This window comes from Zingiber officinale, chromosome 7A, assembly GCF_018446385.1.
Source record: "Zingiber officinale cultivar Zhangliang chromosome 7A, Zo_v1.1, whole genome shotgun sequence".
Classification (NCBI taxonomy): Eukaryota; Viridiplantae; Streptophyta; class Magnoliopsida; order Zingiberales; family Zingiberaceae; genus Zingiber; species Zingiber officinale.
In genome coordinates, this window is record NC_055998.1 from 126,517,923 (window position 1) to 126,537,269 (window position 19,347).

Sequence of the window (19,347 nt, forward strand, 5' to 3'; positions counted from 1 at the left end):
TTCAAAAATTAAAATTATTCAATTTGATTTTGTGCTTTTTTTTAAAAAAATAAAAGTATTTAACGACCAAATGAGTACCACTGTGAAAGAAACGAACCCAACCGGACCACACCAACCTATATCGTCTCTTTGCTTTCTGTTCGGTTCGGATCTTGTGGTACACAGTTCCAGCTCACCCCTAATCAGAGTGAGTAAAATTTTAATTAAATCGAATAAATCAATTAAATTAATAAAAATTTTGTTAAATCGAATAAATCAATTAAACTGATTGAATTTAAAAATTCGATTCGATTTATTTAGAAATTTAATTTTTTATTTTTAAAAAATCGATTAATTCGATTTAGATTTAATTTTAAATATTTTTATTCAGTTAAATCGAATAGACTGAATAGATTGAATTTTTGAATTAAATCGATTTTTAAATCATAAATTTTAGATTGAACTAAATTTTTATTAAACCAAATTAAATTTTTAAAAAAAATCAATTTATTCAATTTGTTCGATTCGGATACGGAGGAAATGCCTTGGCGATTGTGATTTGGTATTATTATTTTCGTATTTAAATCACTTGATTTGATCGAGTCAATTGATTTTGGTACGTGATTATCCAATTAATTAGGATCGCGATCGGCGTCTCAAATTGGAAAGGAGCGCCGAGGTTGAATCTCAGATAACCTATTCAAAAATTAAAATTATTCAGTTTGATTTTGTACTTTTTTTTAAAAAATAAAAGTATTTAACAACCAAATGCGTACACTGTGACAAAAACGAACCCAATCGGACCACACCAACCAACCCTAATTGGACACATGTCTATATCTCCTCTTCGCCTTCTCCCTCAGTTTTTGTTCGGTTCAGTTTTTGTTCGGTTCGGATCTGATGAGGAGTGAACAAAAGTTCAGTTAAATCGATTAAACTAATTAAATTTAAAAATTCAGTTCGATTTTTTCATAAATTTAATTTTTTATTTCTAAAAAATCTGTTAATTTGGTTTGGATTTTATTTTAAATTTTTTTATTCAGTTAAAATAAATAGACTGAATTTTTGAACCAAATCAATTTTTTAAACCGAACTAAATTTTTATTAAGCTAAACTAAATTTTTAGAACAAATCGGTTTATTCGGTTTGTTCAGTTCGGATTGTTCAGTTTTATTGAAAATTTGATTTTGTTTGGTTCGATTTTATCGGTTCGATTCTATTTGTTCGAAAAAAATCGATTCGATTTAATTTTAATCGAATACTCACCCCTACTCTTGATTTTTACAAACTTCATATATCGTTTTATTTAATAAATTTATCAAATAAAAATATAAAATGTCTCAGTTTTATATATAAATTATAAATTTTTAATATACTTTTATCTTATAAATATATTTAATGAGAATTTTTTTTTTCTAAACTTTAATTCTTGAAAAAAAAAAACCCTCATTAAATATATTTATAAGATAAAAAATACTAACAAATTATAATTTAGGCCGAAACTAAAGCATTTTAGATTTTCAATTTTTAAGATGAATTTACTAAATAAAACGACATTTAAAGTGTGTAGGGACTAAGGGTCAAGAATTATGAACCAAAAGATCCGAAATGATTTTTACTTCACCGTTCGCTTTGCTTCCAATTATACCATGGCGGCAACGTGAAGCCATGGAAGGGGAGCTTCACATTGCGTCGCCTAGTTGGAAATTAAATTTTTTTAAAATAGAGATAAAGTTAGAAGATAGGGATAAAATATCATGGATAGAAATAAAATAGATGAGGTGTTCGTGAGATAGAGATAAAGTTAGAAGATAGAGATAAAATATTATGGATGGAGATATAATAAATGAGGTGATAATTGTTAATAAGAAAGGATTCGTGATAAAAAAAATTAAATGATCTAGATTCAATATATTTGAGATTAGTGGTTATCCAATAATCCTATAAATATGTTACTTTTCAATAAATGAAATGAAGTTGAGTTCGCATTTCTTTTATTATTTTCCTCTTCTGCGTAGAGTCCATTTCTTCTCCCATAAGTCTTTTTTCTAGCAAAGTGATATTAGGGTTATGACTCATGGAGGTATGACTCCCTTACAAATTTCGGTGCTCAATACGAGTAATTATGATAATTAGAGTATCAAGATGAAGGCGCTTCTTGAAGCTCATGATCTTTGGGATGTTATGGAGAAAGAATATGATGAACCGCATAAGGGAAAAATCTCCAAGTCTCATATTAAGGAGAGGAAAAAGTAAAGAAAGGTACAAGTTCAAACATTAAGAAGTCAATTTGATGCTTTTCATATGAAAAGAAGATTATTTTTTCTAGTCTATACCATTTCCAATTAACTAAAGAGGAATGACAAGAAGTAAGATGAAGTAAATATCATTGAAATTTTTTTTTCGATCATTGGATTCAAAATTTGATAGTATTACAATCATCATCGAAGAGACCAAGTATCTACAAGCCATGACAAACTCCTAGGTTCATTATAAGCCCATGAAAAAAAAAAAAGATAAATGAAGAAATTACTTAACAACTCCTAAAGATAACTCTTCAACCGACAAAGAAAGATGAAACTTTCAGTAACAATAGAAGTCAACGTGGAAGAGGTCGTGGATATGGGTGAGATCGTGCTAATGAGCAAGGATGGATTTTCAACAATAACAATGAAAGACGAGAAAATTCAATAAAAGAACATGGAAGAGAGCACACAAACTCGAGTTACAATAAATCTCAAGTGCTACAATTGTGATAAATTTAAGCATTATGTCAAATAATATAGATCGTCCAAATATGAAAGAATTTAGGAAACTTTTTTTAAAAAATAAAATATTTTATAAATCTAAAAATTTCAAAAAGGACAATTTCTATAATTTAATTCAGAATATCGTAAATTTGGGTTTTTTAAAAATTTCAGAATATTTCTAAATTTAGTATTACCTAACAAATTAAGAAAATTTTCAAAAATATAATATTTCTTAAAATTTTAGGAAATTTCAGAAATAATAATTTCTAAATTAGTAGAATATTTTTAAATTTATTTTTTTTAATTATTTTAGAAACTTTTCAAAAGTGAAATTTCCTAACAATTTAGGAAACTTTCAAAAATAGAAAATTCTTAATAATTCTAGGAAAATTTCAAAAATTAATTATAATACTAATTACGAACCGTAAAATAATTTTACGATCATGTTGAAGCACGATCATACTTTGATACCACTGTAAGGATATGCCCGATATAGTGTGTGCTAAAAATAAGTTTTATAAATATGCACAGTGGAAGACTTAACGATAAATAAACTAATATATTACATTACACATACCACATGCATGCACGATACAATCACACGGATAAGATTATAAAATAAAAATGAAATCGAATAACAATTATTCTAGGTATACCCTACAGATGACTTGTAACGAGAAAGGCATCAACCTTTGCGACGTTATCGAACCTCGCCTTTATTCGTATCCACACCGAGCTCTTCAAGACAACTTCAAGTGAACAAGCTTCGCCTTCGGAAGGTACTAGCCACGAGCGAAAGAGAAGGATCAAGAAGAGGAAGAAAAAGCAAAAGGAAAATCTTCTTCCTTTGGGTGGCTCACGGCAACAAGAGGAGAACCTCTTGTTATGGTTGGCGGCAAGAGAGAAGGAGAGGGAGAGAGAGGTATTGGGTTTAGGTTTCCAAAACTTAATTAGGCCAATAATGAATTGTGTATTAATTTTCTCTTAACCATATCAATATATAGTTTTCTTTAATGAGTTGAATTAGAAAGCGTAAATCCAACCTATTATATATCTTAACAAAAAATTAACTCATTAACCCCTTAGTTTTGTTCACAACTAAATTAAATTAGCTTATAGCTAAACTAAATTGGTTTATGGCAAAACCAAATTGGTTCATGACTAAACCAAATAGGGTATAACTCTTTCATAAGAGATTTAGCACATCCGCACTTCCTTTCCGACAAATATTTCTATATTTGTCTTATATATGGTCCAACCAAATATTTATCTTTTGATCTATGAATCATATTCTCTAACTTATTTTTATATTTTTCAAAGACTCGTAGTGTGTGTAACCCAATAGGTTCTCAATTTATCTTGACCTTCCATAATTAACCACTTAATTATAGAACAATCATGAGTGACACCTAGTCGTACATCATGATCTCCAATTAACTGAAAAATTATAATTGATCTTAGAACTAATTCTCAATCCTTCGGCAGCTGTAATGAGTCATGTCTCGTTCTTTTCACTTATTTTATAGTCACTTGATTCAGGACATGGTCTATATGTCTGCCTTCACTAGGCTGACTACGTCACACCTAGCCCAAGTAATACTTTTTCACTCTACGGATTCAAATTACTTGAACATATGTACAAGAGTCTCATACTCTTAAATGTGATATTTTGGCCAAAGACTTTGAGTAATAATCCTAACGAGTGGTCATATGGTATATATCTCCTCGCAAGGAGCAGTGAATCCTCTATGAGCTATCTAAACACCTTCGGCCACTTTGACTTATATCCAATCATCTCAGGTCTACACCTCCAAGAGATGTTTGCTTAAGATGTCAAAGTATAAGCCTTCATAACCAAGATGACTTGTATAACTCAAATCAAAGGAAACTTGCACTCGAGTTGCAGTAAGAACTTCATAGATATATCCATATATTTAGAGAACCATATGAAGTCTTACAGCAAATTACTCCAATGAAATAGTTATCATAATTAGAATTCATGTTTAACTCTCGACATCCCAATGTCTCCAGCTAGTAAGTGTTGGGGTTGCAAGGTTGCAAACATAGTCCCACATTGAAAACACATGGAAAAGATCATGGGTTTATAAGAGAAAGATATCTCCATTAGCATGAGGCCTTTTGGGGAGAGCCCAAGAGCAAAGCCATGAGGGCTTAGGCCCAAAGTGGACAATATCATGCTATTGTGGAGATATATAAATTCTTTTCGATCCTACAATTGGTATCAGAGCCCGGACTGCCAGAAGGTTTAACCGCCAACTGTGCACAAGAGCTATGGTCTGATTGAACCATGTGAGTACAATATTGACCTCGAACAAAGAAAGTGGGGGCTCCTATGTTCTGATCAAGAGAATCAGACACCAGGCAGGAAGTCCTAGTTGCGGCTAGGCAAGGAAGTCCTAGTAGGTCGGGTGGACCGAGGGGCAGGAAGTCCTAGTTGCGGCTAGGCAAGGAAGTCCTAGTAGGTCGGGTAGACCAAGGGGCAGGAAGTCCTAGTAGGTCAGGTAGACCGAGGGGCAGGAAGACCTGGTGAGTCGAGGATCGGACGTGGGAAGCCCATGGTCCTTTGTTTGAGGGGGGGAGTGTTGGGGTTGCAAGGTTGCAAACATAGTCCCACATTGAAAACACATGGAAAAGATCATGGGTTTATAAGAGAAAGATATCTCCATTAGCATGAGGCCTTTTGGAGAGAGCCCAAGAGCAAAGCCATGAGGGCTTAGGCCCAAAGTGGACAATATCATGCTATTGTGGAGATATATAAATTCTTTTCGATCCTACAGTAAGAAATAGCTGTTTGGCTAAACTAAGGAGAGTATAACCCGTGCTAGTCTTACATAATTGATGATGTCCAAATGCACCAATTCGATGATTAGGGAAATTCCAATACGTTTATAATTGCACGTGTAGATAATCACAAGTTGTGATCCAATTACAAATTTTTTCATACTATGAATTATATTATTGACATTCACTAAATGAGTTTAAGACTATTCAAACATATAATATATACTCAAATAGTGAATCTATATTTATCAAATAAATAGTAAAACCATAAGGCGATTGTCTTAGAACATCCCTCAAAATCTAACACATGCACTATACATTCAGAATAAGGATACAAATGTTTTTATTATATGCCTATATATCGATGACTTGATCTTCATAGAAAGCAATCCAAGTATATTTGAAGAATTCAAAGAAGCGATGACTGATATTGGGCTCATGACATACTATTTGGGCATTAAAGTGAACCAAAGGGAAGATGAAATTTTCATTTCACAAGAAGGTTATGTAAGAGAGATATTAAAGAAGTTCAAGATGAATAACAGTAAGCTCATAAATACCCCAGTAAAATGTGGAGTCAAGCTATCAAAGCATGATGAAGGAGAAAAAGTTGATCCAACATTTTTCAAGAGCTTGGTTGGAAGTTCATGATACTTGACGTGCACAAGGCTTGATATTCTTTATGCTGTTAGATTTGTTAGCCACTACATGGAAGCTCCAACTACCATCTACTTTAAGATCGCTAAGAAAATTTTATGCTATATTAAAGCTATGATAGATTTTGGATTATTTTATTCATCATCTAACAATTTCAAACTTGAAGGATATAGCAACAATGATTGAGGTGGAGATATAGATGATAGAAAAAGTACTATGAATTTGTGTTCTTTATGGGAAATACAACTTTCACTCGAATGTCACAGAAACAACTTAATATCACACTTTCTACTTGTGAAGCGGAGTATATGGTTGCGACCTCATGTGTTTGCTATGCTATTTGGCTCAGAAATTTATTGAATGAGCTAAATTTACCACAAGAAGAGACAACCAAAATTCGAGTTGATAACAAGTCTGTAATAACACTAGCAAAAAATTTAGTTTCCCATAATAAAATCAAGCATATCGATACGTGCTATATCACTATATCATATAGTGCATTATAAGAAAAAAGGTGCAAGTGAATACACCAAATCTCAATATTAAGTTGCTGAAATCTTTACTAAGCCTCTCAAATTTGAAGACTTCATTAAGATACAAAATTTACTCGGAGTCGTAAAATCAAGTTTAAGAAGGGTTGTTGGAAATTAAACTTATTTTTGGATAAAGATAAAGTTAGAAGATAGAAATAAAATATTATGGATAGAGATAGAATTAGAAGATAGAGATAGAATATTATGGATAGAGATAGAATTAGAAGATAGAGATAGAATATTATGGATAAAGATAGAATAAATAAGGTGATAATTATTAATAAGAATGAGTATTCATGTGGCAAAAGGCGATTCGCTCGCCCCCAGAGCCCCCGCCAACTCGACCCTAGGCCAATACGGAGGAGGTAAATCACGAGTGACTACTAGCCATTAGTGCAAATGGCCAAGACATGGGGGAGGTTATGCTCGGTCACGCTGAGTTTCGACCCCAAGACCTCATATGGTAACACCCCATATCTTAACCATCGTACCGCCCCGAGGGGACATAAGAATGAGTATTCATGATAAAAAATCAAATGGTTTAGATTTAATATATTTGAGATTAATGGTTATCTATTATATTTGAGTGATTCAATTTCTTTTCAAATAATTCTTTTTCCATTAACTTCTCCATCGTCTGGGACGCGGCGGCATGAAGCAGTGGCGACGATTTCTTTACCGGCAAGTCATTCTTTATCTTCTCCGGTCATCCCCCGACATAACCATAGTTGCTTCCGTTTTCATCTCGTAGTTGAGGTTGTTCCCACTCTTAGAGTTACATCTTTATGTCCAATAAATTTTTCTTCTTATTTTGTTATGCAGTTCTTCGTTGGCTTGGTCATCTTTTGACAGAGGGATATTGTCAAATACCTAATTTCAACGTAGGGTTCTTGATTTCGACCATATTGGTGAAGAGTCGTTAAAGGCAAGATTTATTAGTTGGTAGATGGAAGAAAGCGTAGTTCCTGGCAAACGGAAGCTATTGGTGCAAGAATCTGATAACAACTCTGCATCTACCTAGGTTCATGAAGTTGCAGTGCCAAAAGACTATACTTCTCCTACTGATGATTCCACTAATGGAACCCTTTCAGGCCCTGTGTATAATGGAAGGATGGCAAAGACCTATCCATTTCGGCTAGATCCTTTCCAAAGAGTTTCAGTTGCTTGCTTGGAGAGGAATCTGTATTAGTCATTGCAATGTCATTCAGAGACAAACAAAGGGCCATATACACCTCCGCTAAAGGCTCTGAGCAGCCAGAAGTACAGAGAGCTCAGCCAGGAGTTTTCTGATGTTGGTCGAATAGCCAGTGATGTTACCATTATATTGCACCAAATGCGAGTTGCTTGGTCATGACAACAGAAATTTTGAGAGGAATGTTGTTCAAGGGTGCGAAGGTGATAAAGGAAGTAACTTGGGTTATCTTTGATGAAATTCACTATATGAAAGATCGTGAAAGGAGAGTTGTATGCAGACCGTGGATCAGTGGATGGTCTACAACCCAATTGTGGTTGGATCGTGATCGCAATTCGACCGCAATTGATTGTGATCCCCTTAATTCACCTTTCTATTTAGGTTATAGTTTGGGTTGGAGCAGGTGGAAGTAATATGGCAAAAGGTGATTCGTTCGCTCCAACGTCCTGGTCAATCCATCTCTAGGCCAACACAGAGGAGATAAATCACGAGTGACTACTAGCTATTAGTACAGTGACTCAGGCATGGGAGAAGACATGCTCAGACACGCAGAATTTCAACCCTATAATTTAATATGATAATATCCTATGCCTTAACCACCACACCGTCCCGAGAGAACACAGTCAGGTGGAAGTAAGAGTGGCGTGAAGGTGAGTGGTAGAATTGCAAAGGGTGGGACTGCTTCTGGTGTTTCTGACATATAGAAGATTGTGAAGGTACATACTATGGTGCTGAGAAGAGTTTACTGGCATGCAAATTTTCTTGAAACCTATTCTTATTTAAGATTATTCTGATTCTATTGCATAAAATGCTGATTCATTTACAGGATTATGACATGGTTAAAATTCCAGCATTGCTTGAAAGCTAAAAGTGATTATAAAAAGGGTATAAAATGTTGTTTAAATCTTGTGAAATTGAATATCAACATAGTGGTGCTGTGTTTATATTCTTTAGATATGGTCAACATAGGATTGTAAGTGATGAACTTATCAAAGGTCATCGCCCAATAGAGTAGAATAATGAATCTTAAATATTACAATCATGGCTCTGATTATCATTCCATGCTTGTCTACATGGCCAAAACATTTTGTTTTATAGGACTTCCAACACAAATAATGTGGCAAGACATGGAACTGATTTGTTTGTGACACCCTACCGTCATTTTCTTTTTTCTTTGTTTTACATCGAGCTACAAATTAATCTCTTTTTTGCAGTTCCACATTGAGACATTCCACTTACGACTTCTTCCTCCATTCCCTGTTTAGACACCCCAGCTTTCTCTTATTTTTCCTCTGTTCTGTGCTTGGATTTCCATTGTTGTCCTCTTACAAGATCATAGTTGTGAGGGATCTGTCTTCGTTGTTCGATAACAACTAGCGAGAATTCCTTTCAACTTTAATCGATTTGAATCAGCCAAGGTTTTGAGTCGATTATCTCACTCAATACTATCCTAAATCATTTGAGTTTCACCTGATCTTGCTATTGCCAGCTGATTCTTTATTATGAATCAAATTTATTTTTAAAAAATTGGATAATCTTGGATCATCCATGAACAATCCTAATCTAACCCAACAAGTTCTTGCTACAAAGGTTCATAATATCTCACTCAATACTATCCTAAATCATTTGAGTTTCACATGATCTTGCTATTGCTGCCTGATTCTTTTTTATGAATCTAATTTATTTTCAAAATATTGGATAAACTTGTATCATCCATTAACAATCCTGATATAATTCAACCAGTTCAGGGTCATATTGGTGGAATTTTCAAACTAGAAAATCTGAGTCATCATCATTAACTGCCCAATTTAGGTAATTAGTCAATTTGCAATGGGTAATTACTTAATTTGACATGGGTTGAATGGTATAGCTTAGAATTGGCCAATGCTGATTAGAATATTCCTTGAGCAATCAATTCTCTATCAAAAAGTGCCTGAATGTCAGAAATTTGGTTGAAACCTTACGCGCGATTGAAAATGGAAATAAAGAAGTTGGCCCTCAACTTGAAATAATTCAAACTCAACTTGAAATTGATTGGTAAATCCTCTTGAAGTACTATTGCTTTCCCTTTGACACCAAATAGGTTAACTTACTACAGGTTTCCCCTCTTGATGTAGATGCTCTAACAAGTTAGTATGCTTCCGAACTGGATCCCAAAGCTATTTCTTTTCCTTCATTTCATCCTCCCTTTTAGACCTACAAATTTGTGTAGATGCCCCCTTCCTAATTAAGTCCTCAATCTGGAACTTTAAGTGAATAAACTCCCTCAGGGATGTATCAAACTCCCATGGGATGACTTTGGGGTAACTTTAAAGATAATCATCAAGATAGTTAGACTAGAGTTGTATTTACCTAGTCACCTTGAGAAACTTCTTCAAAAATTTCAAAGAAACTAATCACCTCCGTTTGTCAATGTCATCAAAGTACTTGCACTTTGGGGTATTCTGCTATGGCCAACAAAATAAGCCTTGAAGTTATGTTAGATCCTGAAGCTAGCAATTCCTCTTAATGGCAATCGAGAAAATCATCAAAGTGCTACCCTTCACAATGTTGTTGGAAAAACTTGACACAGCAGTGCATTTAAAATCCTGTACAAGGACATTTAGGATTTAAAAGCATTGACATGTTCAAAGGTGTCTGTGCTCCAATCACAAGTGTGAATGTTTGGAACAAGGAAATACTTTGGAAGATTTCCTATACTTTCTTGCCCACTGTCTACACATGATGTTTGATATATATGATACATATTGTACAAAAAATAATGTCCCAATTTCTTCATTGTCTATACATGATATTTTACCTACACATGATGTTTGATATATATGATACATATGGTACAAAAAAAATAAGAAACCAATTTTATAATTATAATGTCTGAAAAGCATAACAGAATTATAAGAAGTCCAGAGAGATATTCTTTCTTTAAATTCATTACATGTAACTTTCATACTATTATATTAGAGAAAATTTAACGAGTATAAGCTTAATCTCATATTTCTAAATTCAAATACTAACTCCTTGGAAGCTATAGCATCATAATAAAAATTCTAATATTGTTTTAGACAATTCTTAGGAGAATGAACTTATCGATGACGTTTATAAATTGAATGAATCTAGTATTATTTGTCATTTATATTATATGCCACTTTAGCATTATCAGTTCTGAAAATTTTCAGGTTTGATGCTTTTTGATGGGAAATCGAGTGAATTTGAGAAATCTCATAAAGTTGTTAGAAGATTGTAAAAATTTGGTTGGATAAACAAGACATGCAGAAAGTTGAATCTCATAACCTTAATGAAGCAAATTAATGAGGGTTAAAATGTTAAATAAAGCAGTTAAGATATCATGTCTATGAATATAGAATGCAACTTCATACAAAAAGTAGGTTGACACAATTAGACTAGTGTATATTTTGCGATGACACCTTTGAGTGAGACTATTACTGAAATTGAGAACCTTTTCTAGGTTTTATGTAGAATTGGTTTGGAGTTAGTCTTGTAGATGTGGAGTTCGTGTATCTAGGGTTGAAGGAGAAAATGAGATTCAGGCATGTGTGTGTGTATATATATATATTTCTCTTATTCCCTAGATATTAGCCAACCCAACATAGTGAAATAAGGTTTGGTTGTTGTTCTTTCCTGGATGTTCTTGTTTCATATCAATGGTCTTTTTTTAAAAAAAACAAAAAGAAAAAAAAATGTAAAACCTCTTTTAACTTCTCTAGTACCTCTAGATAAAACATTGAGATGGTGCTTCACACATAGACATTGACAAATGAATTAGAAAGGTAAGTTCTTATTGTGGTTCAAGATCCATAAATTAGCACGTACACATGCACACACACAATTTGTTGGGAAATATGTGCATTTAGTCTTTGCAATTCTCACATCAATCAATGTTTTGAATTTTATGGTGCCCATATTCCACAAGATGAAATTTATTCATAAATCATCACCTTTAACACCATCATGATATATGTTTATCTGAGGTGTTAGATGGAAATATATTGAATAAACCAACATTACATCATCTAAAATCTTATCTCAATAAGTGGTTGTCATTGGTAGCCAGTTCACCACCAATGAGCAAATAAGAAAATAGGGATGTGAGTTCATTATGATAAATGTTTAGTGTTAGAGGTTGTCATTCCTAGTAGCGGATGAGGTTCAAATTTCGCATTGGGTATTCCTGAACATCTATGGAGATTGAGCCATTGGTGACGCTGTGGTACCATGCCAAGACTCACCTGCGCTTCCCGAATTTACCTGATGGCCGTTTCATGGGGCCAGACCATTCACCTCTAGGATTAGTTGGACCGAAGGTCCAGATACTTAGATTATCAAAAAAAAAAAAAAAATCAAGGAAAGCAAATATTTTGGTCTCCCTTTTGGGTTCTATAGGGAAGTGACAACAAAGGCCATGAGGTAAAGCTAGAATTGATTCTTTATCAAAAAGTTGTGGAGTGGTTTTTTTTTTTTTTTTTGTTATACAGTGTTAGATATGACTGTATTTATGCATCACTTATTTGCCTTCTGACGGAGGGAACCACGCTGTTACTTTAGTTCACTTGTAAATAGGTGCCTGGCAATGTATATAGTCAGAAGACTAGTTAGGACTGTGGTAGAAGTGGGTATTCCCACCTTTAACAGTAATCAGCAACTGTTGGATGCCAGAGTATTGGCAGGAAGATATGGAAGACGTAAGTAATGAGATTAAACTTGTCTAATGAAGAAATATTCATGAATCTTAGATGCTGCTGTTTCTCGTCATATCTTTTTAAAGAATTTGTTTTGTCATTTTTTTGCAGGATATGGGTATAAATGAGCCTGAACTTGTTAACATAGTTAATCAAATTGAAGAGCTTGAGCAGAAAATATTTGCTCACTCATTGCATAAGGTATTTCTGTTGTTTGTTGTGTTTGTGGGTTGCAATCTGGTCAAACTGAGCAGCAATTCAAGTGGTACCAAAGAAAAGATGAGGTGAATCATGAAATACAGCAGCTCAAGTCAAAAATTCGTGAATCGCAAGTATGAATCCGTAAATTTGTGCTGATTTGTTCTTTTCAAATGTAATTTTTACTCCGAATGGTTTCATATGCACATGCTTGGGTCCATTCGTTGGGGTCCTAGCACAACTTCAGGACAGTGCTAGGAGAATTGCACAGGTTTATAAAACTTTTGCTGTCAGAAAGAGAAATGTAAATGTTCAATATTGATAGCATGCACGATGAAAATGTAGATGCAACGTGAATGTAAATTGTACGTTGATGTGGGAGAGTATGTCAAATCAACTTCTGGGCCATACTTGATGGATGCTAATATATTGTTGGTCAAAGCTGCGTATTCATATTATGCATGCTATCAGTTTAACTATCACTAATACAATAATTAAGTATAATATATTCTTTGACTTGTTCAGTGTAAATCTATTATGCATGAATAGTGATTATTTATCAGTTTAAGCTTGTCATCCAGGAGAAAGGGTGTTGCAAATATTGGAAGTTTTCCTTTTCAAGATATGTTTGGTTGGAGGGAATGGAAGTGAGGAATGGGAATGAGATTGAAAGTTAGGGAGTGCTTGGTTGGAGAGAATGGAAGTGAGGAATGGGATTGGGATTGAAAGTTAGGGGGCGTTTGGTTTAGGAGAATAGGAGTGGAGAATGAGAATGAGAATCATTGATTGTCATTGTTAATGTTTGGATTATAGGAAAAGGAATACAAATAAGGGAATGAATCCTTGAAACTGGGTAATAACTCATTCCTATGTACCTCTCCTTCAATGAGTCATTATCCTATTTTCATCAATCAAAATATTTCCTTATTTCAAAAATACCCTTAGCCTAAAACTAAAATTTTCTCCCTTAATATCAAATATCAAAATTTATTTATTTATTTTTTCTTTCATATCACTTCTCTCTCCTTGTTCTCTCTCATCATATTTTCTCTCTCGTCATTTTATCACACACTTTCTCTCCCCTTAATCTCTCCTATCACACTTTTTTTTCTCATTACACTTTCTTTCTCTTCATACTTTTTCTCTTCTCAATCTCTTCCATCGCACTCTCTTCCTTTTTTTTTTCTCATCATACTTCTCTCTCATCAATCTCTCCCGTCACACTCTCTTTTCTCTTTTTTTTTTCATCACACATTCATACTTTCGCTCTCATCACACTTTCTCTCTGCTCAATCTCTCTTGCCACACTCTTTTTTTTTTCCTCAACACACTTTCTCTCTCATTATACTTTCTCCCTCATCATACTCTCTCTCTCCTCAATCTCTCTCATCACACTCACTGTTCTCTTTTTTCTCATCACACTTTTTCTTTTATCATACTTTTTTCTCTCACTATACTTTCTCTCTTCTCAATCTCTCTCATCACACTCTCTCTCCTCATTTGTTCTCATTACATTTTCTCTCTCTTCATCCTCTCCTATCATACTTTCTCTCACATCATATTTTCTCTCTCATCATGCTCTCTCCTATCACACTCTCTTTTCTCATTTTCTCTCATCACACTTTCTCTCTCTTCATTCTTTCTCATCACACTTTCTCTATCATCATACTTTCTCTCTCATCATTCTCTTTCATCATATTTTTCTCTCACATTCATCTTTCTCTCACATCTAATTTTTTCTCCTATTTTCCTTTAAGGGTAAAAAAGGAAATTTTGATTTATTTCCGATAAAAAATATGCAACTAACCAAATATTACTTTTAAGAGTGATATCCATGCTCATACTCATTCCCATTCCACAATACAATGATTCTCATTCTGATTCCTATTCCTAGGAAAGAACCAAACGCCCCTAAGTGTTTGGTTTAGGGTATTGATAGTGGGCCCCACGGATTCAAACCCCCAAATATGGGATTGGGTCATTACCAAGTAAAATGGGGGGAATGAGAATGGTGGGTCCCACGGATTCAAAACTCCCCATTCTCATTCTTTACTTCAATGAATCTCATTCCTATTCCCATTCCCTTCCACAAACCAAGCACCCCTTAGTGTTTGGTTTGGGGTATTTATGGTGGGTCCCACGGATTCAAACCCCAAATATGGGATTGGGTCATTACCAAGTAAAATGGGGGGAATAGGAATAGTGGATCCCACGGATTCAAAACTCCCCATTCCTCTTTTTTACTTCAATGAATCACATTCCTATTCTCATGCCCTTCCGCAAATCAAGCGCCCCCTAAAATTGTTTATTTTCTCTTCAGGGTGCATCATTTGCTGAGGTGATTAGGATGACGGAGAGAAACTGGCATTGCATACTTGTAGCACTACTGTAATGAAACTGGCTTTGCATATTTGCATGTAATTGTAAGTGCGGGATTCTGTACCATGTATTGCATCTTTGGCTATGGGTGGTCTCCGGCAATGGCTATGGGTGGTTCTCTAAAATGATTTTTTTTTTTCTTTCCATTGTGGCAAGCTACAATAAAGAGAGCATGCATGATAATTGAATTATTGTTTTAACACTTTTGACTCTCCATTAGCTTATTTATTTATATAGAAGTTGCATTTGCTGAGCTACTAATGATCTTTGCCCACTTCTTGAATGAGAATAAAATAGGAAATGACAGGTTAAAAATGCATGAAGATTAATTACATTATTGTTACAAAGCCAGGTTAGCAAAGATTCTGTTCTTATAGATTAATTCATTTATTCTGGCATGAGATGTATTCCAGGGCAGAAGCTGGATGTGAAACAATGAAACCAAAATGGAAAAAAAACGGTGGATGTACGAGCAAAAGGGGTGGAAGCGTGAGCCTTTCAAGCAAACAAAAGATAATGTACAAAAGAACTAGAAAGTACAAGACTTAAGTTTGTAAGAAAGGAAACTTGAAAACTTGAAGAACCAAGGAACTTACCGAGAACTCAGAGTAAGACTTGTCGGTAGCTCGACTTGTCTTGCAATGAGATTTCTAAGTGCTAATAAAGAGAGGAGAAATGATGAATAGGGTGCTCATTGGGCCCTATCGTCATTCTGTCATATCTCTTTTTACAAACTTTAGCTAGTTGCCTAGTAGTAGGCTTATTAGATGCACACACAGCTTCTTATCCTTTGAGACAGGTGGACGGCTGCCCTAGGCTCAGCCCATCGAATCCAAAGTAAAGTTGCCTTTATTATAGTGGCATGCAAGGCTGGCAGTCACCTTTAAAGTTGGATTGTTGGGCTCACTATCGCTTCGAACTTATGGTGGGTTGTCTCTTACCCTTTGGATTATTGCTTGTAGTCGAATAAAGGTCTCCCGTAGGTCCAATCGGGCTTTTGTGAAAGCTGGTAAGGCATCTTTCCAGTAAGTGCTTTGTCCTTCATGATGACTCCTCCGTCTGAAGTCGATTTCTTTAACTTGGCAGATAAGCTCCATCTCTCAGAGGTTGTTGATGACATTGAGAGCCGCTGTCCATTCAATGTCGGTCATATGGGATCTTTTGTCGTATTCTTCTAGGTGAAGGATGCTTACGTCCTGAGCAGGCCAATTCTGTGTATTGTTCTAGGAGGTGATAAGGCCCGCAAGGTGATGGGAGCCTTCATATTGGGCTTGGCCTTGATTTGTAACAGTGCTTCTTCGATATGGGTTAATAGAAGAAGATCCTTCTTCGTCGGAACCCATGGTCCTGCAATACGACAAACCAAACGAGAGAGGGTGTTAGCAAGTAGGTTGTCTTTACCTTCGATATGTTGGAATTGAACATCGATGCCTAGCCCGGTGATGTAGTCAGTGAAGGCTAACCATCTGACCCTTGATGGTTTGTTTTGTGTTGTTTTATTAAAGAAACTTATAATCGTCCGGCAGTCCATCCAAATAGTTAACTCAGTTTTGTCCAAATAATATATCTTGAAACTATTCATGCTATTCATTACGGCATGAATCTCTGCATCAATCGTGGACTTGATCGGACTGTATTTGCCACTTGCATAGGCCTATATCTCTGATTTGGGGTCGTACTTTTGAGGTTTCCATTTGCATATACCTCCCCATCCTTCCATGCATCCATCAGTTTCCAGTATAATATAGCACCTTTCTGGAGGGATTGCAAGGTCAGGTAAATCAGTTATCATCTTCTTGACCTTATGAACTAAGGCCCAATCATGAGAGTTCATCTTCCTTTCACCATTTGGGCTGGTTTTTGAATATAATGGGCCAAGTAATCTACCAAGGTTAGGTATATAACTTCGACAATAATTGAGAAGGCCTAACCAGGAACGAAGACCCTTTGTAGTTGATACCTCTTGATCTTCAAAATTGGCAACTTTTGAGATAATGTGGGCTTGCAGCTTTATTGTTGATGGCCCAATAACCGCGCCTAAGAATTCGATTGTAGGGATGCCTATTTTCATCTTTGTTGGGTTGAGAATGAGCCCATTCTTTTTGCAAATAGACAATATCTTCCTCAAATGCTCTTTGTGTTCTTCCTCTATTTTAGAAAACACAAGTATGCCATCAATGTATACCGCAATAAAATTTTCTGTACCTTTGAAGCATTCATCCATCTTGTGTTGGAATATAGCGGGGGCATTTTTTTAAGCCAAATGGCATCACCAGCCATTCATATAAGCCATCAAGCACCCAGAATGCTATCCATTCAATTGAATTTGGCTCCATTGCAACTTGGTGAAAGCCTGATTTTAGGTCAAATTTTGAATAAATATTGCTGCCTCCTACCCGCTTGATGATTGTGTTGATTCCAGGAAGGTTGTATTGATCTTTATGTGTATTGTCATTCAGCCTTTTGTAATTGAATACCATACGCTCTTTGCCTTTAATTTCACGCTTGGTTGTGGGATCAATAGTGGTGCCAGAATTGACGATGATTGCTGTCGTTCGGTGCCGACTTTGGCTTGGTCGTATTACTTTGAGATCCAAGAGGGGTTGAACATGTCTTTTGAAGGCATCTTGCATTTGGGGGGTTATATGTTTTAGCGGTCTGTCTTCTATGGTTAAATTTGGACTCTTGATAGCAATCTTACATTTGACTTGGTTCTTCTCCCAGTACCGCATAGGGTCATTTCTGATGTACCCTGCTTCTGATAATTCCCTTATAATGCCTTCGATCTTAGTTCCTGTCTGCCAGGTGCAGACTTGTTCCTTTATTTGATAATATTCTTCTTCTTCAAGATCAAGTTCTTCAATAGCGGTAGCTGTAGAAACATCTTGATGAGTTTTAATGGTAGTAATATTTTTGTAGAAAGTTACCTCATCTCCTTCAATTCTGATGCCACCATAAAGAGATCGGATGAAATTACACCCGATTATCATAGTGATGTTACCTCCAATTGATAAAGGAAAAGCATATGTATATAGTATCCTGAAGAAATGTGCACCGACTTTCATATTGTCATTCTTTAATTTTTTTTGGTTGTTGTCTTTGAATTCATGCCACTGAAATTGACTATGAATGTGTTATCTTCAACTGCTTCCTCTGGGATTGATGTCTGGTCAATATAACATGTAGTGGCTCCTGTATCAAGGATGACATTTACTCTGAATTTTTTTATACCAGGGATTGATATATAAACATCAAGGTTGAATAAGCCATCTGTCTTTTTCTTTGAATGAGTTACTTCTTCTGCCGAAAAAACTTTCTCATTCCCTTCTATGATCAATGCATTTATTTCTTCTTCAATTTATGGGAACTCTTGTTGAATTCCGGCTGCTCTTTTTGTAGCAATCTTTTTAAATCAAGATTTTCCAATTTCAAGGCGTCAACCTTTAATCTTAGCTCCTCGTTTTCAGTATCTACTTCCAATTTTTATGCTGAGAAATTTCTCCAGAGCTCTTCTACTTTTGATGAGAACTCCTTCTTTAGTTGCTCAATTTGGAGGTTGGCTAGGGTTTTGGCAGTTTCTACTTCTTGTTGAAGTCTGGTAATCTCTGCTTCTGCCCAAGGTATATAGGTCTACTGCTCTTGCATGAGACCGACAGGATTGTATGGTGTAGGTGTTGCACGCTGTACATGTATCGTTATATCAAAATAATTACTTGTGCACATATTGCATGATGTAATCTTGCATATGCTGCAAGGAATGCGATGCTTCTTCATTGTTTCTCATTTGCAGCAGTGACAACGTTCATAGGGTGGTGGTATCTCATCATTTATCATCCACACATGATTGCAATCATGTTATTCTTTTGAGATTCGTACCATTGGTTGTCATCCACCGATTTTTCCTATCATATAGCAATTTCGTTGTTCTATAAAAACAAATAAGGATTCTGTTGCAACAGTAAGTACCTACTGGTCCTCTCCCTCTGAGATACTATAGATTGCATCTGATTGGTCTTCTCCTTCTTGGACAGACATTATCTCATATTCTTCTAGGAGCTCTAGTCCTTCAAATATTGCAACTCTTTTTACATTTTTATACTCTCGGGGACAATCTCGGGCAAAATGCCCTTCTTCGCCGCAAAGAAAGCATTTGCATTTAT